We start from the raw sequence: 24419 nt of genomic DNA on the forward strand, positions 1-24419 counted from the left end.
GAATAGCTACCTGAATTCCATTTATCTTCCCAAGAAGCTATACTCATTTAGAAATGGTGCCTCCAAGGTATGGATCCTATGGATCACTATGTGTATAAAATAGAGACTAGTGCATATACATTGATGTATAAAAATTGTATTTGTGCATACTTTATGCACAGAACATAGGGGGAAAATATCTTAGCAACTTCTTTCCAAAATAAGTACTCTCTTTTTAACGAGGATAAAAGGCTATTCAGTTCTGCAAGACCGGTTTGCATGGACATAGTTATATCTTTACAATTTGTTAAATAATCTGTACTTAACAAGGACCTCTGTACATGACTTCCTGTAGCAACAGGCAAAGAAGTGTTAGATGCTCATATGATGCACAAAATTCGAACCCTTTAATCACTTTACGTCCTCTACAATCTCATTGAGCCTTAGTGAAAACACTAACTGAAGTCAACCAATTACCCACAGTTAATCACATGAGAGTTTACAGAATAAACTTACTAATCAAACAAAAAAGTTCAAATAATGAAATAAATTAACCATATTACAGCAGGGGAACTGAGAAGATAATATGAGGATTTTGATCTGTGCTACAGATCTGTATCTGTGGTGACATTCCTTAATGCCATGTGTTATAATAACTATTCAGAAAGCAAGCAGTTTTATTGATTTGATGCTACAAGTGAAGATCCTACTACTCCTCTTCATTTGGTCTTGCAATAAAATGTGGGATATTCACAACAGAAAAAAATTTCTTAAATTAATCCTTTGAAAATGACTAGCATATGATCACCAAAATAGTGTTCACTAAGCCTTATTGTTTCTTCTTCAAGTAAATGGGTCTTTTCAAATTTAGAAGGTTTAAAATGCAAGTGAATAATAAAGATCTTATAGACAACTTATTCTACACACAACTCTTCTGTTTTATGTCATGATCATCATGATTCTGAAACAGAATCAAAGAATCTTCAATTCTATAAACAGGAGTTTAAAGACTCATTTTCTTTGAAATGAGTTGATGCTCTAAAAGCATAGTGCTGAAAGGCTGCCAAGCTAATAGTCTAGCGAGCACTAGGAAGAGATTAATTTTGTACCTGGAATGAGTGTATACAATTTCCATTCCATTCAGTGAAGGGGCTGGAATGTGAATTAGTGTTGCCTTCATGGTACAGTGTTGTGTTAAACCCTGCAGCAGCGTAAGTCTCTACAAGAGACAGAGTCTGAATTCAGCACTGTGACCAGCTATGGATGTTAGACCACAAGAAGTAAATCAAAACGGGATGTTTGAGGTGCTTACTTGCATTTTATGCCCAGTGTTTTGTTGAATACTAGTACTGTGAAATCAACATGAATATTTGGGAATGCAAATATGTTATGAACACTTCTGTTTACTTTGAAACCTGCATATATTAAAATGGAGAGGTGTGTGCTAGCAAGCTCTCTCACTAGAGAGCTCTGCCTGAGGTGTAGCCAGAGTTATAATCTCCAGGTGTGTTCTTTCTACTTTTCAAAGCATGCTTGATCAATAAAAAGAGACAGAGTGAAAGCAAGGCAATGGATCTACTTCCACAAACAAGGTTAGCTAGCAGTATTTTTCGGAGGACATTCAGAGTTCCAGACCAGTTTTGGAAACTGTGCCTTTGTTTTTTTGTATTAAATTTTCTTCTGTTTTTCTGTTGCTTGCTATTGACTGTTCAGAAGCTCAGGAGTGGATTTCTGGAAAAAAAAATCTAACCCCAAACCAAGTAACAAACTGACCCAACATAGGCCTTCCTGATTATTAATCACATGAAGATATTTGGTCCAACATATTAGATCATACTACCAGGACCCATATGTTAGGTCACCCCACTGGGAATATTAACCTTTTGTCATTCAGAGTGAAGAAATGTATAAGGAATGAGAGGATGACATCTCCTCCATACCTTTTCCAGGGCAGCTGGAAAAAAAGGCAAGAATTTCTTGGAGAAGTACAGTCATTTACCAAGCAGAAAGGAAGGATTTGTTCCCAAGCAAAACTGTAAGTTGCATTCCTGAGAAAAATATCAGTTCTTAAATTATGTTCTTGGTCAGAAGTAAGTGACATAGGACATCGTGAATATTTGAAATGTTAAAGAATGATCAGAAGGAGGAGAAGTATTACAAGAGTTGTTCTTCTATGCTGCATGTCATGTGAGGTTGCTGTTCCAGAGAGAATAGCAGGGGTAGGTAACCACACCTCAAATTTTTGTGACAAGAAGAGGCATTGAGTCATCTGTTTTGCCCAAAAAAATCTCCACAGGCAACAGTTACAGCTGTTTGATAGAACAGGGTCCTACACCTAGACGCTTGCACAAGAAAATGAATTGACTGCTAAATCAGGAAAATGGTAAGCCAGGGAAAGCCCATTTAAAAGTATTTGAGAGAATGCCTGGGCCTAGATGAGTGCTTCACACTACATTTTATCATGACTATTTTTTTTTTATATGGGGCCAAGGGAGAAATGTGAGGAGCTGTACCTGTAGAAGATTTTGTCAAGAATCACTTGGAACTCTTTTCAGTTGTGTAGACATCTGTATTACAATATTACATCTGAATACAAACCTGGATAAAGTGTTCTTTATTCAGGTTCTTTGAATCTTAAGTATGACTAAATAAAACTTTGAAGTAAAAACACATAGATACACAAAACTTAAGACCAGAGGTTTCGTTAACCTATATTGTCCAACTTCTTAAATACCAGAGATCTTTACCTTTTATTCTCCCTCTTGTGTTTAATTCATTAATACACAACTACTGCAGATGCCAGCAGCTGAGGAGAAATTCTGAACCCCAGATTATTTTCTTACTCCCTTCACCCTCTGGTTATTTTCTCTTCTCCATCTGTGACGACTTCACTCCATCATAGTCACTCAGATACTATTACATACTGTATGTGGGAGAAGCAACATTCACTCATAATTTGTTTAGAACTCTATTAGAGAAAAGTTGTACTTAGAAGAATAAAGGGTACAGGGTAGCTCTGTTGTTAATTAGTTGGCCTCGTTATATAATACTTACTGTATCATAACTTCTTAATAAGCATTAGCTATAATGTTTGATAAACAAAACTTGTAAATTATTTGCATTCTGAAATCTTTGGAAAATGCATCTAAGAGTAATCATGGTTCTAACCACTGGGAAAAAAAATCATGTGATGCATGCCAGCGGCACATTTTTGTTGAGCCACTGAACAATCTCAGCATGAAACTTTGATAGAAGTAGGATTTTTATCATGTATCTGGGTATAAATTCAGTAGAACGAACAGTATCTCGAATTTATTTTTATTTGTCTTAGTAAAAAAATCTGACTAATGCCACAGTGACCTCATACAGCTATGTTTTGTGCTTTTGGCATTTTGGCTCACCACAGCTACCAGATAAGAAAGATGTGTGTCCAGCTGTAAAGAAATAAACAGTCTAATCATACTGCTGAAAATGATACGGTGCTGTTTCACTTCTGGTTCATCTTGTTTCCTCTTGTACCTTTACTGTGGGTGAATGTGCAAGGTTATGCTAAGCAACTGGTTAGCAATGCCACGCCAGCTACAGAGTCTGTATTAAGCCAGCTGAGTGATTCTTCTCTGTGTGGGGCCATGACTGTGAGTGACAATGGTGAAACTGGGAGTTCAATAAAAAAAAATTATTGTTTTGTTATTCTGTGTTTGGACCATATAAAATGCAGAAAAAGAGGTGGCATAAGGAAGTATTAATAAATCCTACTTTTCAGTAAGTATATGAATACATTCTTTTCAAGGATATTATTTTGTTTTGGTCAATCTCAAAGTGTATCAATCCAGAGGAAGTAGCAGGTGGGATTTTACAGGTCCACTGCTATGTACATGTGATTATCCTGACCAGTTTGTGGCAATCAGGTCCAGGGCTGTCATCCTTTCTACTGACTATTTCTGTAACAAACGTAGCAAGAAATTAATCTGCAATTCTGCTTTCTTGAGGTTATACAAAAGAGGAATGAGGCTCCTTGTGGGCTCCTCTCTTCCCAGACAGTGAGACAGCTCTTTCAGAGCTGTCCAGTGGTCAGTGTAATTCCAGTGGTGAAAAAGAAGAAAGAAAGTTTGACTCATCATGACATAATAACTCATGTAGCACTTTGTGAGGCAAACCAGGAGTTTCCTGACTGTGCAAGAGCAGCATTTATCAAGGCCTCACAAATTATATGTTCTTCCATATCATTGTTTTCTTTCAATTTGAGTTTTCTTTAATAAAGGTCAGTTGAGTTTTCTTTAATTACAGACCAGTTAGGTTAATTGCATCTGTAGGGAAGATATTTGAAAGATTTTTAACAGATTAGTGGAAGGAGTATCTAGTAAAAGCATCCTTCAGCCTGATTAGTTGTATACACGCCGTTTAGGAAAAAAGAAGTCATGCTTCACTAGCCTTCTGGAACTCTTTGAAGATAACACTGCCAAGATAGGGTATACAGTGGACATTATATTTTTAGATTTTCAGGAGTCATTTGACAATGTTTTACCCACGGGATTAATGCTTAAAGGGAGGGGAGCGAAGGGGCAAGGGAAAAGTTCACTCATTAAATTGAAAAGTGGGTCTAATCAAGAACAATGAGGAGCTAAAAATGTCATTTTTACAGGCTAGGGAAACAAAATTTGTAAGGCTGCAGCACTTCTGTGTATCAAGATAACTTATTTACATAAATGGCTTAGATGGGTGTACTCGTTTGAAACTAAAATAGGCTCATTATCATTTATTTGTAGTGCTAAAAAGCCCTAACAGGATTTGTAATCCCAGGGTACTGAGCCCTGGATATGTTGAGATTGTCCCTGCAGCCAAGTAGACCTATAGTAAGTAGAAAGGAAGTGTTATTTTCCTGATTAACTAGAGGAGGTTCTGAGTCCTGAGTAGACTTGATCCCAGTCACAGAGTATCTGATGAATGAACACATTTCCTTAGACAGGAGACCAGATTTCTGATTTGCAGATGATAACTTCACAGGAAACGACAATACATTCCAAAGAACAGTGAAGTACTTAAGACCAGAAAAGCAAATATTGCCAGCCCAACAAATGTCAGATGCATTTCCAAATAAATACACATTCTAACCAGAAAAGAGATTTAAAGTTTATTGTAAAAGTATATCTCTCAGCATAATTTACACATATGTAAGAAATGTAATTTTTATGTATAAATGACTTTGAAGAACACATGTAGAAGAGTATCTCTCCATGATGTAAAAAATCTTGCACTTCCTAGTGAAACTTCCTTGGTTCAAATACAATTTTCTAAGTTAAAGCCATATCTTGATTATTTCTATATATAGAAATAGATAGAGATAATGGGACACAAGTGACAAATTGAGCATGTGTGAGAACCACTACTTGGGTTTGAAATATTAAACTTTGCAAGATGTGAACATGACCACACACATTAAAAGGATGTTCCAAGATGCTGGCTGCCTCTTTCTGTGCATCCACTTCCAGGAATACTAAACTTAAAATCATAAGTGGTAGATGAAATTTTAAAATGAATTGCCTGTATTGTAAAAAACTAATAAAAATATCTTTTTAGGCTAGAGATCAGTCTTGTCTTGCGTTCCTATATGCTTTTACCATATACCTGTTTTAAATAACCTTCTTTTGAAAAATGAGACCCCACCACCTTCTTTGCTGTTGAATGCCTAAGAATCCTGCCTGAGTACAGTTCTGATACAGGATCCAAATTTATTCTTGCAAAGGAGACTTTGTAAGACTTCAGCATAGATAATCCTGATTTACTGTGCTATGAAATGGATGAGATTCAGATCTGTCATCTTAAAAAATGTTACTACTCTTCCCATTCTGCTTATCTTCCCCATACTTATACTGAGAGTTCTTGGAACTACTCAATGCTCCTCTCTGTCTGTCTGTAGGCATATAGACACATAACTGGCATGTAACTGTAGGAACAAATCCCTGTGAAGCAATGTGGGGTGGTAGTTGCTAGTATTTGGTACTGCATGGTTATTGTTTAGGGTATATGCTCTTACATCTTGGTAGACATAAGGTAATTTTAGGTGGCTTGCTGCTCAATGAAAACGGGTTAAGCAACTTTGTACCCACCACAGGAAAAGAATGCACTCATGAAAGTTACCATGGATTAGCTAATACATTGTAAATTCTTACCTTTTTTTACTTCACAGTTAATGCCTGGAAATTACTTGTTCTGGTTGCTATGCCTCATGACTGAGTGATTGTCGGAACTAATCCATTCATTACCTAAAAAAGCTCTTCTTCAGCTTTAGGTGCAGGTTAAGGATTTTGGTTTTAAAGACAACGGTTCTAATCCTAGTTCTTTATCGATGTGATTAATATAATTATGTATGCTTGAGACCATCATATTCTTTATGCAAGATGACTGCACTAGGGGCTTTTATAATGACTCCAGTAAAGATCTTAGCCATGTTTAGGTTGGAAATGCCACACCTCTTATGTGGCATAAATAGGTATCTAAGTTAGAAAAGCTGCTCCATGTGCTGTTATTGCCTGTGTTATGTCCTAAAGGAACATGAGTCAATCAATAATTAAGCCACAAAGTACTGCCTGTTGACATGGCAACATGTTCACAGATGTGACGTGAACTTAATGTCCTTCTTTCATGTCTCCTGTGAAAGTAAAAGTCTCCTAAGCTCAGTAACAAAGAAATGGAGCAGGCATTGCCAGGGGAAAGGGAGAAAATGGAAAAAATAGATGATTTATTTTATAAAAATGGATGTCTTTGAACTTTCTCTCTCTAAAATCTACTGTATAACATGTCTTTCTTTTTTTAAGTACAAGGACCTTTTTCCCAATCAAAAAAATCCCCAATCACTTATTGCCAAATCCTTTTTAGAAGCATGAAATGAACTTCCTTATGGATCATTTTCATGATTGCTTCTTTCCCATGTACTTCACCCCACCCACAATTTCTAATGGAGCTGAAGTGAACAAAACCCTTTTAGGTTACTTCTGTTTAGGCAAGACTCTCTCTAGCTCCAAGAATAACATCAGCTTCTGCACCACAGGTTAGGTGTTGGCATGAAGGTCCAAATATGAAGTTGTCATCGTTGGGTGATGCCTGTTGTGAACACGAAAGAAGCAGCACGAGTTTGTGTGACATCAACTTCCGTACGTTGGGATCATTTTCCCTGGCTGTTTCTGCAGCTTCTCTGCACGTGCTCCCAGTCTCACATTCTCTCTGCTTGCCAGTTACCCTACCCTCCTCTTGGCTTGCATGTCTTTCTTCCAAGCTTTCTGCAGCAGATGTTAATGGGCTTCGCCAACATGTTTGCTTTGCCATGTGTGTTGCTGCCTGTGTCACAATGGGTGAGGTTCTTTTTTCTTTTTTTTCCAAGGCATCTTTTTACTTCTGCCTCAGTCGGTCTCTTGATCTTTCACACATTAAAAGTTTACTGCTCGTTTTTTCCTTTGGGAGCTCAGTGTCCTCCATGCAGAGGACATGTCGAGTCCAGCAGAACTGCGCTTTTATAAGATTGCTTCAGCACTGTTTGTGCAACCACTTTGCAGAACTTTGTTATTCATGATTTTATCTTGCCACTTGATATGCATAATAGCTTGAAGGTGCCGTTGATTAAATTTTTCCAATGCTTTGATGTACCAGTACTAGCATTTCCATGTTTCTCAGCTCTAGAGTGAGCTAAAAATGAATACAGAAAAGCTAGGGTTTGGTCTTATGTCTAATGGTGTGTTAGTTTCAGAGTTATTGGACCTAATTCTCCATCTCGGTCCATCTAAATATACAAAACCAAATTGATGTATAAAAGCCAACTGTTTTGAAACTCACATTAGGAAGAAACATTAGATGCAGGGGTTAAATTTCTCATGTCTCATTCTCCTTGCCCTTTAAGAAATCAGGTAGCAGTTTTGATAGATTAAATTTTATAAAAGTACAAATCTCAGCTGCAGGCTACTGCACAGTTGGGCAGTCTGAATGTCGTTTGGACCATATACCCTTCAGCAAGTACTAATCCTACCCTACCAGACGTAAGATATGTGCAAAACTAATACACAAGTTCAGTGATAAAAAGACAGAGATTGCTGAGACAGCAGGATGACCTCATATTTTATCAAATCTGTCCCATCTCTTCTCCTTTGCCGTTTTCTTTTTAATGCATTTTCTCCAGTGTCCTGTGTGAATTCAGTTCTCTGGCGCATGAACTTTTATTTTTAAACAAGAAATCTCTTTCTGCTTGTATCACTTTTCAGATGAACTTTGAAAATGAAACATCTCCAGCAGTATATTTTGGGTAGGATCAGGAGCAACTGAAGAATTTAAGGTCCTTAACAGCAATTTTTGGGTTTAAGTCTGGGCAAAATGTGCAGTTGAATGACATGTCTGTTGTGCCCTTAATAAATAAATTGCTCACTGGCTGTGTTGCTTGCAAACTGACAGCCCTTAGGCAATGCCCAGTTGTCCTTTGTAATATTTGAAAGGCAGGTTTGGTTAAGCTGGAGAAAAGGGCCCAGATCTCCATTTTAAAATTCTGACATGGCTTCTACAATTCCTATTTTTATTTACTGAAAAAAAAAATATTCTAAGGCTCTTTACTTGGAATTCTTCTGTGAATTTTTAACACACAAATCAGTTCATAAACCTTGCGATACATATAATTTACAAACAAAAGCGAGACATTTAATGGGATTTCTGCAGGCACATTATAATTATACCTGAACAATAGTCAACAGGGAAGGGAGTGATGGTAGCACCATTAGGAAAAGAGAAGCATGACTGCTACCTATGCAAGACTTAACTTGATGGGAACTCAGCTATTCCCATGGCAATTCAAAACACTGAAATTATACTGATTTAGTACTCGGTGTGCAATCATGACACCTGTACTTTTTTTTTTCCTTTCTTTTTAATCTTACTTGAAAAGTATCACATTGACATAAGTGGGTCTCATTTCTGGAAGAGATTTATCTGAGGCAATAAAATTGGAAAGAACAACCCCTTACAAAAGAAATGAACATGTGCAATACCTTTAGTTCACTGTCCAGAACATGCACGTTATTTAAAAGGAAAGAAAAGAAAAAAAAATACAGGGAACTATTGAATGCATCCAAATCTCTCCTAAGCTGTAAAGTATACTTTACTCTGTCCTCTATTATTTAGAAAGTTTCATTAATTTTGCAAATTGCACTCTTTCCTGTTTCATACACATGGCTTCAATAGCCCCATCTGCTGGCTAAGCACCAGGCAGGAGACAGCACGGGCCTTGGAAGGGCTCTTGTTCTAACAGGGCTTCCATGGGCTTCTACTGATATGTTCAGGTTTTTTCCTAAGTGAGAAAATACGGAAAGTTGGAAAACTGCATTTTTTAGGTGCATATTATCTCACAATGCTGTGGAGTTTGTCTTGTGTTTACAAAGTTCTTGGTTTCTGCCAGTGTCGTCTTTGTTAAAGCTAAATATGCACTTTTATAAAAAAAAAATGTTGGTAGGATCTTAATTTTCTAAAATACTTGACAGTTTGCCAAAGTTAAAAAGCATGAAACAGTAGAAACTGGAATAAAATGTCAGATTAAATGTAAATGGTAATGCTACATGAAAAAGGAACTAGGCAAAGGTTTTCTTTCAGATGCAGTGCCTCTGTAGTACTGAGACTATGTTGAGTTCTGCAGCATTTGTCTTACTGCTACTTTTCCTGAGGCATCCATCTGTGTTGAAGATAGGGTACAGGACAGGAGAGACTCTTGCCAGGATTCAGTAGGCTCATTTTCCTGTTCTAATATTCTTTTAACTGAAATAGAAGCCACAGATCTTCTAGCAGTAATGAATGGGGCTTCATTCCCCCCCTCATTCTTTAAATGTAACTACAGTGCACTGCTTTTTGAGGGGAACCTACACTTGATACATGTGCAGACACGGTCCCACTAATTCTGCATGGATTAAAGCAGTAGCTTGTCAGATAGTTAAGGAGTATGAGCATGTGTTTCTTGTGCATCATTGAAACTGAACACAACTTGTTATTACATTTGTAAGTTGTCCTGAATAAGTTTTCTTATTATAAACCTGTGATTTATCTATGTATTAATACCACAAAAACACATTAATAAACTTGAATATGTTAAAGAATTGAAAAATATCTTTACTTAAAACAACATATTCTTTACAAAAACTGTCAAGTGACATGGGAAAGGAAAAATCTTGAAAAAAACAGTGTTGGGAGAGGATGTTTGTTGGAAGAATGTCCTGGGATGCAGACATCTGATGTGGCCACTCTGAAGAAACAAAAACTTGAGGAGAAAGGGAAAAGAATTAATGAATGTCCCTTCGCTACAGTCAATAAGAGAGCCTAAACTGCATTATAATATCTGATGCTGTCCATTGCAGTAAAGATCACCTTAATTCTTTTTGCAATGTGCAGCAAAGAGGACTTTGCTGAATAAGAGTAAAATTTACCTTTTCCCAAAGTTTACTCCAGTGATTCAAGACAGAGAGAATGATTTAACAGAGCTTAAACAAGGGCTAGCAGAAGAACAAGTTACTGCAGCCATCCTATTAATATGTGGATACTGGTCTGTTAAGATACTTGGATGTGTTTTAGGGTAGTGAAGTCCATAAAAGCAAGACCAGTCAAAATTGCTTATGATACGTTGGGCTCACAAATATAGTAATCTGCATTTTTTTTATGACTGTGAAGATGTTGAGTCAATCTTTGCAAGTAAATACCAGTGAAACTATTACTCTGTTATTAAATTAATGTTTACAAAGCCTTGTGAGTGCAAATTGGTAAGTAAATGTTATCTTTGCTTGTAGCCTAGTATAAAGATACGGAGGAAATTAGTATTGAAAAGAAAGAAAAGATTTCTTTCACAAGAGGTGTAGTACAGGATTGTGTTCCTGCTTTTCAAAAGCTCTTTCAAAACTCAGTTGCTGACATTTTCAAAATACCTAAATGTTTCAGGTGAATTTTTCTGAAAGTCAAAATGGCTTGTGGTCCCCATTCACATAATTGCTTTTGAAAACAGCAGCTGCCATCCTAGTTCTGTAATAAATAGCACATGACTTGGAGGACCAAAGGATAGCTTCCTGCTGAAGATCATGCACAAATACTAGCATACCATGGAAAATTTTCTGCTGATGTCAGTGCAGAAGATACAACACAGGATGCCCTTAACTGCATTTAAACAACACAGATGATTTTCAAAGGAAACCTGGGAAATACATTAATCGTATGTTCAAGTTCAGCATTTTCCAGTTAGTAGGAGTTTTCCTGTACTATCTTTCTTATTGTGCAAGAAGCTGCTCTTTTTCCTTTCCAAATGCATTTAACACAGTGACCCAAGGAAATCCACATTGATGCAGCTTTACCAGCTGCTGTACTGTTTCCCTCCTGCAGAGGTGTTCTCTAATGAACACATGTTTCTTGGTCACAGGTAGTTCTCTTTATGCCTGACTGCATTTCTTGATGGCTTTAAAACGCAAAGCCTCAAGGCACAAGTGCCATATGTACACGGGAGGGAAACCTGATCCTCCAACGGACAGCTCAAGTGATTATGAATTACTCACTTGTGAAGTCCTGAAGCGATATCACCCAAAGGACTGGTGGGTCACAAACCCACTGATTTCTGTCAAAAAACCAATGTAGTCAATTGTTAATCACACAGTTTTAAAGTTAACTGAGATTTGTACCACATTCTCCTGCGTACCTTGAGAAATAGATAGATACATAAAGATCTTACATAAATAATTGTTAATTTTTAAATATCACATAAAGACACATAGAGAGGCAAGCATCAAAGAAAGTGTTACAAACAGCAGGCCCTAAACTTTGTTTTGGTAGGATTGGCAGCTAACACTGACCATTTCTTCTCAGCAAAGATCTGGATTTGTCTTTTCCTAAGACTAGCTAATCCTTGCTCTCTTCTTCAGGAACCGTATCCACATCTTTTTGCATTCACTTGAAGAACAGGTGGCTCAGATCAGCCAAACCTTAATCCTAGCAGGCCTTGAACTTACTGGAACACTATTGCTCTTCCAGGGGGCTTAGAAGTTTTCTTTCTTTTTCCTGCCATCACTATGATTAATAATGATCTTGACACATAGACACAGATGCGCATATATATATATATATGCACACACACTAATAAGCCTGATAAACACAAATAGTAAACATAGTAGGTTAAGATGTTAAAACCAGAAATCAGTCAGAAAGGCATAAAACAGCAGGTTTTTTAATCTGGTAAAGTAAACCATTGTATTTTCACTAAAAATAGGCAGAGTTTGTATTTTGGATACTGTTACAAGTCAGAAACAAATGCTCTTCATTATCCATTGATTAAAGGAAAGACAATTTCCTAATCTACATTAATTTACTGAGCAGCTGGACAAATCTCCAAAACTTTAAAAAAATTATTACCAAATGTTTTGAAATACACTGTGCTTTGCCTGTCCTGAGCCTGAATGCTGTATGATTTGATTATCTGAGATAACCAATTTGTACTCAGAGTAGCTCAGAGCCTATGACAACAAATCTCTTGTGACTGTCCATACTCAGTAACTGTTTCTAAAATCCTAAACTGCCCACTATGAATTTTGAGTACCGAGACCACTTACAGACACTTTTCCAAATTATGACTCATTACATTAAGCCTTCTTTTCATGAAACTCTGCTTAACTGTGCATGTGCTGATTGTTTTCTTTGTCATCTGACTTTCAGACTGGTTACTGATCTCCTTTGATATACTGTACATGACATCCTAACAAAACCAAGTCTTTAATCAAAATGATGAGGATTCAAATGTGTGCCACTGTCAGACAGCAGGGTAAGGCTAACATGCAGCAGATGTGTACTTGCAGGTCAGATGGAATGAATGGATTTAAGTCATACAGTTGGTACAATCTTTAGTTTAATCCTAGATCTGATTTTAAAACCCAGGCAGAACATTTCCACAATGAGCTGTGTTGGTCTTAACTGTCAGCTGGCAAATGACAGGAGCAAATATTTTATACATAGTATAGACCTGACAAGCCTTGGAAGTCACAGTCTGCAAAGCAACAGGAATTCATTGCAGGGATAGAGACAAATGTGTTTTTTTTTTTTTTTTTTTTTATTTATGACTAAAGTCACCTGCATTAGCAGTTCTGTGTAAATATTTTCTATCATGCTGCTAATCTACAAGATGTGGAAAAGCCAGAGACACAGACACAGACAATTGCCTCTAACAGATTTCATTAATGCAAGTGCAAAACACTGAGATTGCACAAACGAAATCTGCAGCTGTGAATCAGAAATAACACTCCCAGGTTAGTCGCTTAAGGATCAGGAAGCACCAAGAACAAATATGTCAGAATATGATCTGTTTTAATATAGTTTAGAAAGGAGCTTGTGTATTTAAACATTTAATTGTGTAAGCTGAACTGTTCTCAAGAAAACAATTTATAAACTGTGGGATAGACTGACATATTTCCTCCTACACATATGCAAAAGTTTTAATCTTAAAACATAGTGCCAGTCTCACTGAGCTCAATGGGATTTAAGAGATACTTTGTTGCAAACCAGTTTCAAAGTGTCTGATGCCACTAGTGTTTGAGCTACAGCATGATTAATTTTCTCAGATTTGTTAAAGGCATTGAAGTTATGGTAGTAAAGACTGTTCAGGGCATTGCTATTTGTTAGGGAAAGTGTTACCAGAGAGCGTTTTGAATTCATTATAGGAAAGTACAGTAGATGTAATTTAATGGACTGTAAAAAGAAAGAGGCAGGTTACACTTTTTGTTCTGCTCTGGGAAAATAGAGATTTTTATGCACTGTAGTGATATTTCTTTAATGCTGTTGATCATGAACTGAAGAGTCTTATGCCCCTATTGCTATTGGCACACTCTGAGAATTTGTGGATTCAAGCTGTGCACTGGTTAATTGTAAATTCACTGAAAGATCCCCAAGAAATGGTGATGGCAATAATAATGCTCAAGTGAATAAGCAGTTAAGCACATCTTAACAAGTTATCATGTGGATGAGCCCAGTAGAAATCTGAGATGGAGAAATTAATCAGGGGCTAATTCCTGAGTCCTGCTCAAGAGCTCTGAGCAGAATGTCTCATTCCAGGGATACAAAGGAACCAGAAAGCTAGTAGGTACCTCCAGATGTTGATTCCTCTTGAGTAAGAACTTTTCCAAAACAGCATTTCCAATAGTGTCACTGGTGTGTATGTCTGCTGATCCCCAGCTGAAGCATCAGTCCTTTGATGATTATAAGTAGAGGGATTTAATTCACAGCAACCCTAAGAGTGCTCTAACATATACCAGACAATGAAATGGCTTTTGTCAGCCACGAGTTTGGGTAAATGTTACCATTTGCAGCTTAATCTTTCACTGAGAATAGTTTTTACTCTTGGACAGAGGTGAATGAGTCCACCGAGGTTAATGAATTCATGAGTCAGAGATGCAGATCAAAACTCTTGCCTTTATTCTCTTACCATATATTGGATTATTTGTACAGTCATTACTTTCCTTTTACTTGGACAGAATAGCATAATGAGGGCTTTTTTTTAAGGCACTGTTAGAAAAGTATCCATATTGTTTAGTCCTATAGCATAATGAGTCTTCCAAAGCATGAAATACTTATCAAAAATGTCTTTCAAGAGCACACAGAGACTACAGGGCCCAGTTTTGTACTTGAGGGCCACACTCAAAATCAGTATAATTATTTTCAGAAGAAAGTCCATGTGTGATCAGTACCGTTTCCATCACAATGGCAACGCTCCATACATTGCAGTTCAGCTGTACCCTGGGATCTTTGGGCAAAGAAAACAATTCAGTTCTGCATTTTTCCTTATGCTATTGAGAAGAATTTTATTAAAGTTTTGTATGAGAAAGGGTTACTGCTCAAAATATAACTTCACCTTTGTGTTCCTAGAACAGTTTCTTCAGTTTTGTACAGCACACTGAAAACAACTGGAGGTCATGGTGACAATATGCAACATTATCAGAGAGTAAAGCATAATGTGTGAATGCACAGTACCATGATATTGAGGATGGGGAATTTATTTCTGCCTTTGAGAATTGTAGTTTGGTTATACAACATATACTCTAAAAAGACAACATCTTTACATGTTGCTACAGTGGTATTTTGTTACAAGCTATTTATATATATATTATCATAGAAGATTATAGCACATCCCCAGGTAGTCCCTATTTTATGCTATTAATATACCCTGATATGTGACATACTCTAACTTCAAGCAGCTGAAAGTAACTTATGCTAACTGTGTATATATTGTCCAACAGCAGTTTAATGTCTGTCAAAACTCCTTATTTTATTATTGCAAATATTCTAAACCCAAATGCTGTTCTTGATGGCACCTATGGAATGGGACAGTTTGTAGCAGGGTTGACCAAGTGTGGTCAAGGTAGGATTTGCCTTTATATTGCACTGTTGAAAATTTCTGGTTTAGGCTATTGTTGTTTTACAGAGAATATTGTCTTTGCTCTCACTTGTGCCATGTTTGCTTTCTAAATCTGAGTATAGGTCCGCTGACTTCTGACAGAACATCTAACCTAGATAGCGAATTTTAAGTTACATGTACTCTTAAAACAAAAAGGAAGAGCTGCCCGTTATTGATAACCCCAAATACACACCTTTCCTGTGACAGAATATCGTCGTTAGTTGACATGTACACTTTGGCCTTTTCATCTTATGTCCCCAGGCAGTCCCACGACAGTAGTATCAGCTACCTCCTCTCATGTACATTATGATTCTTCCATCCAGGAGCTCATGCCCTCCCCATATGCTTTCTTGTCCTCTCTTGCTCTCCATACACTGTATCCTGAAGTCTCATTGCTCTACCTAATTACTAGCTGGGCGAGAGGCAGCATGTCCTGTGGCTGGTTCTGAGCTGTATGTGTGTTGATTGTCCAGCTGGTAAGCCAGACTAAACAGAACTTTTGAGTTCACATTGCAGTTTTTCCTTTAATGAGGCCAGTCATCTGTCTAGTCATCAGTTTTCATGTAGCTTTGTATCTTTGAGATCGCTGCTCTTGTATCAAATTTGTTTGAGATTGACCAATAGATTCAAAACTTAGTGGGAAAGACAGAAAACACAGTTGCATAAGCTTGGGATGGTCAAGTTAGGAACACAGTAATGCTTTCTGAATACTAGACTAGGCTAGTGTACCACTTAGGTGTGTACCCACTAGACTAAACTAGACAAACAGATTCAGAGATCAGATAGTTTCCTAAACACTGTAAATAACGCTATCCCAGGAATGGGTCCAAGGAGACCTGCTTATGTCAGCATACTCACGTCGCCTCTCCTTCCACATTTTGTATCATGGAAATAATTTTGAATCTAGGACAGTTTCTAAGGCTAATAATCCTTGCATCTAGGGGAAAATTTTGGCATTGTGAAAATGTGCAGTGAAATCCCCATGTGCTGCATTTGGGAAAGGATTTTTGAAGATACTGTAATACATTCAGTTGTTTCATTTTGTTCTTTGTTGAATGTGAACTACCTACAGAGTGCTGGGTGTTCAGCTGGTACATATTTATCCTTCAAGTAGGCAAAATACATAACTGAATTTTATTTGAGGTTTGAATGCTCCTTCCTACATGCTCTGTAAAGAATCACCATCTTTAAATGACTTCTGTTCTGCAAAAGGGAACAGGCCAATCTGTGTGTACAAAGTGTGTCATATGAGTCCTTTCTACAAATTCAGTGCAATGAGTGGAGTCAACAGTGGGTACAAGTTTAACTAACAAAATTATTTTTATTCCCCTTTGGATTCTGTAAAGATCTTGGAAATACTCTTTAGACTTCTCGCTATTTATACAGCAATGTAACATCTCATGTTTGAACTTATTCTCTGTAAGTTGATTCATATAAAGATTTTGTCTGTGAATTTCTTTATGAAACAAGTATTTGATGCCTTGATATTCACCAATGTAGGGGTTCCAGTCTCCATGCTGTTCAGAACTTCTTTTTTTCCATTTTGGATTGTCAGACTTAAAAATTATAGGATTTCTCACTAAATAATTGTGTTGTGCTAGATGTGGAGATATGTAAGTATAGATACATATATGAATGCATACATGCATCATCAGTTAACAGTAGGATCAAATGTTTGTTCAGTTTTGAGAATAGCATGTCCTGTCTGCAAAGAGGCCACAGACTCAAGTTCTTTGATACAATATTTCTAATGTCTTTGTAATGACTGTATATGTACAACTTTTCATTGAAAATCATAATCTTTACTTCACAAGAAGAGCTCTTACCAAAGAGCCTCTTATGCTGAAAAATTTGTGAAGATGCAAATTAGCTAAAGCAAAATGAATGAATGAATGCCTGCTTGCTTTAATGAACAGCTAATTCAGCTCATTTGAATTTGATGTTATTGAGCTGCCTCTCTCCAGTCTTACACGATTCGTATTAGGTGATTTGAAACAACATGAATATACAGACATGTTTACAGGACTGTTCCTGTAGCAGCAGGTAACTATGGTTAGTTTAGTTGGAACCAGTGTCTTTAATGCACTGTTTTAACTCGATTAACTTGCTTATGCTCTTACCTAAAATCTCAGGTAGGGCTTGCTGGTACGTTCACTTGACTAAATTTGTCTTTCAAATTGAAAACTTTTAAGTTGGGGATTTATATTCATTTATAGAAGTGGTAGACTTCTGTTTACTTTACACAGTAATTAATTAGCCTGATTATAAGTAGGAGACATTTATTAGTCTTCTGTTATCATAAAGCAGTTTGCAAAGTCAGCATTACATAGTATAAAAATGTCAAACAGAAATCCATCTGTCTTTTGTAGTTCCCTGATCACCAGATGTGCCTGTTTCCCTGATTTTATTCTGAAAAAAACCCCCCAAGAAACCCAAACCAAAAAAAAGAATTTGTGACCTTCTTTTGTTCTAAAATATTTCATTGCTCAATTCCTATTTTTTTTTTCTTTTTTAGGAAATAATCATAGGCAGATGATGCACTTGAAGGTGCATATACTGAACCCACATAGAGCTCCTGCAGCAAAATGCACCTATCTCTTCAGCTTAGTTTATGTACAGGCAAATTAAGTCAAATGTGTGAAATTTTGATTCAGCATTCACAGATTGTCCTTTACAGAAGAAATCTAATGCAAACTCCCTACATAACACGAATAATCAAACTTATTTGGTAGCAGATGTCCTGAATTTAGCTAGAAAAGTTAGCAGATTGTGTTGGGGTCTGGTTTATATTAGTGTAGATAGAAGGCCGCTGTCCTAGAAATGTCTTCCTGTAACAACAGCAGGATTTCTTTGGGTAACCTATTCTATGCTGTGGGCCTTTAGAGTAATTGATTTCTGAGATCAACGCCACAAATATTTCTAGTGCAATTCCAGTGTAGCAGTCCTCTTGAACAACTAAGGACAAAACCTTCACTGAAATTGAAGAATATTTTACAGACACCAGTGACAATTCTTTTGCAGGAGTTTCCAGGGGATGCTGAGCAATGCTTGTAAATCCCCACCATATTTTTAAGATGCAGGAAGATGTGCCTTTGTTTAGTGCAACCAAGAAGTAAAGCTGATACTGCTACTGGATTCCAATTTAGGACCAAATTCCCCAGGCCATTTGTTTTGCTTTGCATCACTTCCTCAACACAAAGTGGACTTAATGCTACATTAACTGGCAGCCCATGGTTCACAGTGTGCTGGAGAATCCAGGTGGTGCAGCTCTGGTGAAATGGCTTGCATAGCCCCTTCCTCTCAGTTTCAGTGTAGATGTTGAGCTATAGAGGGTGGGCAAAAGCAGGGGCAGATGAAGGTTTCAGTATAATAAGCTCACAGCTTCCAAAATTCTGTGGTTAGGTAAGAATCTCAGCTTTCATTTGAAAATGAAGTCTCAGAAGCTATAAAATAAATCAAAAGTAAACCAGATATTAATCTTGTGATGTTTGATCCAATTTTGTGTTTTGGGGAACTGTCTTCTGGTTTTTGAACACCTGGATTTGGCAAGGCTGCTACCATGCCTGGAACAACCTACCCAAAGACTTTTCTTACTATCACTATTCTCTTCCCGCTCCCTTTCAGACAAATGAACTAATTGAACAGAATATTTCAACACATTTTTTACATTGACAGTAGCTAATAGCCTACTCTAGGCAGAAAGAATATCTCTAGAAGCCCAAACAAATAATTGAATAATGTGCTTTTTCCAAACTAAATCATCCAAATCTATAGTAAAACAAAATATCAAAAATTAATTCCTCTACCCGTTCAAGCCCTAGTTTAGGATTCGGTGTTTTGAGATACAAGGACAGCATAACTGCTATTCTAGTGGCTATCTGAGTGCCAGGACAACATCAGGATATTTGCAGGAGAAATATTTGATATGGTAGTGCAGACAATGTGGGGAAAAAACTTACAGTTCATTATTTTGTACTGCTCATCAGAGAGTAAAAAGCAGAGTGTATACATTTATTTAAATCAGTTAGGCTTTAAAGACTCTGAATTCCCCGATCCGTTAGAAGTAAGTCCTGAAATGTTTTCTGCCAATCAGCAGTTTAACTGAAGTAAAGCACACATCTGCAGGTTTGTGCTGGATCAGTATCACATTAGAGGCATCTTGCAGATTTGAATCCTTCATGTCTAAATGTCCTGAAACTTTACAGCAGCTACTTATAAGCTCAAAACAGAAAAAAAAATGTATAAGAACTTAAAATGGAGAAAAATATTTTAAAATCCTAAGTTCTTTTTGAATAATCAGATCCTATTTTGATATTTGCAAATACACTTCAATTATGACAGGATTTAAGAAAAGAAATTCCTTTAAAGCTTTATAGTTTATCATAGCATGAATTAAGGAGCATTTTGAAATACCTATTCTTTCATTAAAATGCACTCTAGAGGCTTCTGTGAATCTTATTATTTACTGAACAGACCAAAGCACTCAGAAAATTTAAGAGCTATCAAGTAACGAGTATTTTGGGATTTCTTTAATTGTCTGTTATTCATTCAACAACCCAGAACTGCTTCTCCATCACACGAATACATAGGGACCTCTGTCTAGAGTTACTTGGCTGTTTTGAATAAGAACATATCTGTATGGTAAGAATGTACTATCAGATTATGAGTGGAAGAAATTCATGTGCTCTGAATGGCTTTTAATGTGGTGATATACTATGCATGTCTTTTACTGAAATATCTGGTTTAGTTTCCCAATTTTTATTATATTTTTACCTAAGTGCAGTAGTTGGTAGGACTAAAGAGTCAGAATGTTAGAACTGAGATATGGAGCCCTTTTCTTCCAGGTCAGTGGCATGAATTTGACCCTGGTTAGTAATAACGAAGAGTCATTATCAGCTGGTGACTGTTTGGTGGCCTACAATGTGCAAGCTGGTGGTTTCACTTTGGGTAATGACCCATGGCTGCATACACATACACACAGTCTTCATGTGCAAATAGCTTGGAAAATACCATATATCTCATGATTGAACTTCAAAACTCAGGCTGAAAGGTCATCTGTGGTGGCAATTAAGAGTGACAGGCTTTATACCCGGTCACCCACAGAAAGCAAGGCACTCGCCAGCATTCACACAGATTATTTGCTCCTGTTTGGACACTGGTACATATGCATTCAAGGCAGAATAACACAAAATAATGGGAAAGTACTAAATTAATTCTATACCAGACAAAGTTATAAAGCAAAGTTCTTACAGGTGTGGAGCCTGAGGAAAAAGGAGGGAAGCAGAAAATGCAGGGGAAGAAAACCTGGAAAAAAGTTGTGGAAAGGGAAGTTATGGAATTGTAGAATAGAGATATAGAGAAATGTAAAACAGCAAGTAGACTGCTGGCTTGTGCTTCCTAAAAGACCTGACCTCTCCTCCCACTTGATTCTCAGAAATAATGTATTTCCTGTGAAAAAAAGGGCTTGTTACATAAGAGAAAAAAAAAACAAAACAAAAAACAAACCAGCAAAGTATTTAAGCATATTTTTCACTTTTGGCATGTGAAACATCCTGCTTGTTTCAGCAGAGTGACTGTTATCCCTTACATTAAGTGTTTGCCTCACCAAAGTGATGTTGTGTAGATTAAGCGAAAGGGCTTGGTTATGATGATGGATGGTGGCTTTACTACATCATCATCAAGCAGCATGGTGACCAGGAAATTAACAAAGAGTAACAAAGAAATAAGAAGATCCCCACTGATGTGAGATGAACTTCAGAGAGGGTTGGAAGGGCTTTTGGAGCAAATACATGCTGGGTCAGGATTTTCCACAAGTTGGTTCACCCATCTCTATGGTTACTGTTAAATATCTGTGACATACATGAGTTGATTCAATGGTGAAAGGCTTAAAGATCAGGCTGGGCTGACATTTTTCTTGTAAGGCTCAATATCATGAAAACATTCGAAGTGTAAAGAGCTGCAGAACTGGCTAGTTTCACATGTCATGCTGATGCTGTGTGGCTTTGTAAAAGAACTGATACACTTTGACGCTCTAGGCCTGAAGCAAATACAGAGCATAGGACTTTCTGAGCATGGTAAGAGAGCGTGAAGCAGCAGCATAGAGCACCAGGTAAGATCAAATTCCTGGCTGTCTTCCATTTCCCTGTCACACTGTGTATGCTTAATAAACTGTTTTTACAATAGTGATAGGATATGACTGCCACCTGCATGCTATGTAATATGTGTACTCTACACTAAGAACATTTAGCAGCTGCAAGATATAACTAGTTTAAGCCTAGAATGCCTGGATGTTCTTAGGTGAGCTCACTACTTTCTAAGCTGTAAAAATGCTTAATCCCTGTGTCACTTTATATTATTTTATAGTTAATATTGTCAGTGAGTTGACAAAGGCACATAACCAGGGGCAGAATCTGGCCTATCATATGATTCCTCAACCTGAGAAACTACAGCCTCATGAGGGCACATATTCTGCTTTGTTTTCACATCTGAAATGTGAGAGAGTAGATCTTGTCTTACAGAGCTGTAATTGCAACTCAGCTCCAAACATATGTTAGCTCTCTGCTGATACATGATAACCCACAGATGCTAAGACCACATTTTGGTTTAAGAACTTTAAACAAAATAACTGACTGACAGTTTAGCAACACATTCTTGTCAGATGCTTTTGACTAGTGCTTGGGTTGTAAGCTCTTTGGAGCAGGAGATCATCTTTTACTTGATAATTATGTGAGGCTCTGTTCCTAACTATAGTTCTACTGAAAAATTATTATTATTATATTGTTTATTATTTTTTAATCTTAAAATACAAACACCATGCTTATATTAAGTTCCAAGACTAATTAAGACGTTGTATAACAGTACCTTTCTCCTCTTCTGCTTTGCCATTTTGGGTCTGTAGTCACTTTTCATTAAGCTTCAGTTATATTACCTCAATAACTTTGTCTCAGCTCAAAGGCAAATCTACATGAGGTACTTAGCAGGGGACTGTTTGTATGTAGGTTTTCACTTCCTACTCATTGTGTCTTGTGGTCCTTCTCACAATCAACTTGGCAAACTAAGGCTTATTATGTATCAACTATATTTTTGTCTTTTACAGTCCTCCACTGCTAAATAAGAAAATCTTTCACAAATAGAGGAAGCATCTTGCTGCTTTCCAATAGGTAACCACAGATTCTTCATACGTAACCATTGATTTTCTATCCAGGGATATGCAGGAAATCTTACAAAGAGCATGAGTAAGGACGCATCTAATAACGTGTCAGACTTTTCCTGTTTCCACACTTGAATGCTCAGTCCAGAATACTGATCCCTGCACCAGAGAACAACCACAGTTTACAAAGTCAATATATACTGTATGAAGTAGCTGTATAGTTATGATAGTTACCACAGGGAATGAAACCTAAAATTTTTAGATGCAAGCAGAGGGCATAGGCAGGATCTGACTTTTCTCTGAAGTAGGCTCAGCTAGAGGAAAAATATTGATTTTCACCACAGCCATCCTTCCTTCAAAAGTTATTTCATGTTTGAAAGGAATGCATGATGCTACAGAGGCAAAAGAAAAGGGATGATATTTTATCTTAATTTATAATTTTATCTTATTTACAAGATTCAGTTATTTTATGTTTTTTCTTCCTTAAACAAAAGAAAACAGAAGATTTTCTTTAACTGCAACATTTGATGCATACTGCATTGCAAGTTATTAATTAGTGTCAGTGGTCAGTCGTGGCAATCACACTTTCTTCCAAATAGCTCTTGCAGGCATCAAACAAAAAAAGTAAAAAAATAAATTAAACTTGTAAGGTTTCATTTGTTTGTGTAAAGCACCCAAATGTTAACAAACTTCTCTGAACCAGCTGCCAAGTCTTAAATCTGCAAAGTCTGAAAATAACTTTTCTAAGACTACGTGCAAACTGCCAGCTTCAGTTCATGAGGATTTTGCAGGGTGAAATCAATTGCTTGGTTTCAAAACCCTGTAGTCAATACTAGTTTTTACGAGGAGAAGTGCTGCTGGGCTTTGTGGGTTACCAGTCAGGTGCAGAATGAGGTTGCTATTGGGGTTGGGTGTTTTTTCAAAGAACACCTTTATGCAGAAATGCAGGTGCTCTCCTTTCAGATGGGGCAAATGAGAAGTGGAGGAGGACACTGGAGAAGTAGACATGTAGGTTGCATTCTCTAAGCCCCCTGGAAAATCTGGTTTTGCCTGTGTTCCTACACTCACTTTTTTTTTTCGATAGGAGCAATTGGCAGCTTGATACTCATGAGCATTATCAAAAAATCAAATAAAATCAGTTAAAAAAGAGCATGTGCTATAATCCTCATGTTATGCCATTTACTTGAGATTTTTTCCTCTTTTAGAAATGAGGGATAGAGTCATTGTGTAATAAAAGCAAAATCAGACACCGCACCCATAATAAAATATACCTGTGTTATTCTATTTCGCCCATACGAATTCTAGTATTCTTCCTGTCCCTTTTGAAAGAAAATATAACCTTTTTTTTTAATTTAAACAGTTCCACTTGGTGTTCTTTCTGCTCATTCTTCTGAAGAATTTCTGCCTGAAGCACAGCAACAGTACACTCATAAAACATATCAAGGTATCAGCATTCTCCAGTACTCCAAACACTCCAAACACTGCTGTGTGAACAGCTGAGAGTGCATTTTTTTTAAAATTCACAACTAAAAATACTTTGGCACTTAAAAGTGCCCAGTTCTGCAAGCCTTTCTTGGCCAGGACACTTCTCAAAAGTTCAGTGAAATTCTAAACCTAGTGAGATTGCAGATTCAAAATAAAATCTCAGAGATGTACTTCAGGGGAGTAAAAAATCAAAGCAATAAATGAACTCTGAGGAAAAAAAAAAGAAACCTTTTTGATTTAGAAGGCAAAAAATCACAATGATAAAAAAACCCTAACTCAAAAATACCATCACAACACAATTCTGTATTTCTAAGACAGAAGTTTTTTATGCAGGAAATACCTGCATAATTAATATTTACTAAAGCAAAAGCC

The sequence above is a fragment of the Gallinula chloropus genome (genome assembly GCF_964237585.1).
Source record: "Gallinula chloropus genome assembly, chromosome: 9".
Classification (NCBI taxonomy): domain Eukaryota; kingdom Metazoa; phylum Chordata; class Aves; order Gruiformes; family Rallidae; genus Gallinula; species Gallinula chloropus.